Source organism: Anopheles darlingi, chromosome 3, assembly GCF_943734745.1.
Source record: "Anopheles darlingi chromosome 3, idAnoDarlMG_H_01, whole genome shotgun sequence".
NCBI lineage: Eukaryota > Metazoa > Arthropoda > Insecta > Diptera > Culicidae > Anopheles > Anopheles darlingi.
In genome coordinates this window covers 37173439-37175938 of record NC_064875.1, presented here as the reverse complement: position 1 = coordinate 37175938, position 2500 = coordinate 37173439, and the positions used below count along the sequence as shown (strand labels likewise).

Below are 2500 nucleotides of genomic sequence, written 5' to 3'. Positions count from 1 at the left end.
TACTTTGTTGTTTTTGTTTATCTGTTCAAGTTTTTCTTTATATGAGGATTCTGTGATTTATTAATTAATTCACTATACTTGTTTACTGCTGGCTAAAATCCTGCAATTTAGTTTATTCGAAGCTGGTCGTTTGATTCATTGCAGAACCACTGTTGAATGGTCAATTGTGCAAAGCTGTATAGAGCCGTTTACGATGCCCGAGACCATTCTACCAAACGGTTAGTGAGCCAAAGGTTCCTTCTACTCTTTTGTTTTTATTCAGCTATTGAAGAAAGAAACTGCAAGAATCTACAACTGATATGACCTTCAATATATTACGATGCACTCATATAATGCATTTGGCATAATGTGTGCTCTTTAGATATATATGCTAGGTTTGCTAGAGGTTTCAGTAATGTGTAGGAATAGTGAAGAGAAAATGGTGCTGGGCTGAATTTATCGTGTATATACAAGGGCATAGAATGTGTTGTTATCCTACGGTTGTTACGAATTTATTGGCTTTACCTCGACTTTTGGCATTTTTTTGATTTTGGTTTATTAGCCATGTTTTTTATAGTTTATTTCATCGTTCAAACTTTTTTTCTGGCAAATTTCGTTTCAGATCAGATATAAACCAGCAGATGTTCAAATTAGCATCAAACGATGCTAGATACAATCATGAGAATGTCGTGTTTTTCTATGGCATCTTTTTTTTCGAAACATAAGAATGATGGTACAAATTCCGGAGACATATGATTTTGTCGATCTGTAAATTATGGGCTATATGATTTTTTATATGTTTGCGATTTGCAAAATAATTCTTATAATCACAGCCCGTTTTGTAAATTTATCTAACTCTAATAAGAATTCCTTCGCAATTATGTATGGCATAGAATGAAAATCGCACGATTAGATTTTTCTCCTTGTTCTATATGCAGATAAAGGATTAAGTATTAGAAATTGTGAAATGGATCATTTCATTGCCTTCATTCAGCAATATTACCAGAAGAGATATTTTAAGTTGCCAAAGTTTCTCATTAAATTACCACTTGCAAACAAAAAATAAACATTACATTTTATCTACCTGTCAACTGTAGTGGAAGAATGAATCAAACGCTGTCACCCAATGGTATATGGTATGTGTAACACAACTGTTTTGTGCGAATAACATTCGATTTTCGGATAAAATTTCTTTAGTATAGCTGGCATTTCAATGAACTACCATGTTTTGCTAAGTGTGTGTAACATGCTGCTCAACATAAAAAGAACTTACGCTTAAGGCAAACAATAAATCCATTTGATTTTTTTTTCTTTTGTCCATATGCTACCAAACAACAATCAATCTAACGTATGCATGTTCGTGTTGATCAACTAATAATAAAGCAACCTACATCAGTGGTTAGCGACAGTACGATCTATTACTTAGTTAAAAAATTGTAAATGTTTTAAATTGATCGGTAATACAGCTGGGGATATCTGATGAAAAAAGTATAGCAAATGTCCAAATGTGTATATTTGCACATCTGCTGTATTTTCAAATCTTGTTAAGAACGAGAAGGAAGTGTTGGGTCAGCTCCTTTATATGCTGCATCAGTTCATCATTGTTGCAAACACTTTTTTCTGACGCTTCAATTTTTTAGTGGAAATTCTGGGGTTTTAGTACTTTAGTCAAACTGCCATTCATTGTGAAATCTTTGCGAAGGTATCATTACATAATGTTATGCTAAATTTAATTTACGCTGCTCAGACCTTCTGCCGGTTCATTGTATTCAGCACTATTTTCGATGAAAATGCGCATTTGTGCATATGTATATGCTTGAATCTATTTTTGGCTTGGCTTAGCTGTAGTTTTTTGTTATTAATAGTAATTCATATACGTTTTTGTGTTAGTTTTGCACCACTTCTTTATTCACCATTACTTTATATTTTGATACTTGAATTAAATATCGTTCTACATAGCTACAAACCCTAATTACTATTTGTTATTCTTAGGCAGGAATCTGATTACTGAAATGTCCTTAATGGCTCATTAACCACGTTTTGGAGGGATGCAAACTACCAAACACAAAGCTCAGCAATGGTAGGCGATTGTAGAGTTCGGTCCGGTATTTGTGAATGAATACTTTCTTTGTAGACATTAGTTGAAAAAGACACGCAAGATGTTTCACTAGTTAAATTTCAGTTGGATGAGCGCGATCACATCATTCATTAAACAAATAATCCACAAGTCAACAAATTAATACTGAAGTAGGTAAAACGATGCAAGGGGGTTCAAGGGATCTAAATTATTGAACTACATTTCTTATTCGTTATGCAATATTTTGCATTAGCCACATGTTTGTGGGTTCATTATCAACCTGATGTAAATTATTTTATACTCACTTTAAGAGAGACGTACGAGGAGACGTAAGATCAAGATGCTTTTCTCGACAAAAAAAAAAACCAACCTTAAAATCGAAAGTATCTAGCAACAAGTGTACAGGATTTAAGTATGTTTCAGTTTAAATTTTTCGCTTCGTTC

The 2500-nt window shown here is 33.2% G+C and overlaps 1 protein-coding gene across 10 annotated transcripts in view; it reads right to left on the bottom strand.

Annotated features, from left to right (window-relative positions):
* Nucleotides 1-2383: 2383 nt before the first annotated feature.
* Nucleotides 2384-2500, bottom strand: part of LOC125956031 (CUGBP Elav-like family member 4) — a 207072-nt gene continuing 206955 nt past the window's right edge. For all 10 annotated transcript variants that reach the window (XM_049687477.1, XM_049687478.1, XM_049687481.1 and 7 more), the window contains one exon: nt 2384-2500. This exon is cut by the window's right edge and continues 1156 nt beyond it. The gene's annotated coding sequence lies outside the window, so the exon portion shown is untranslated.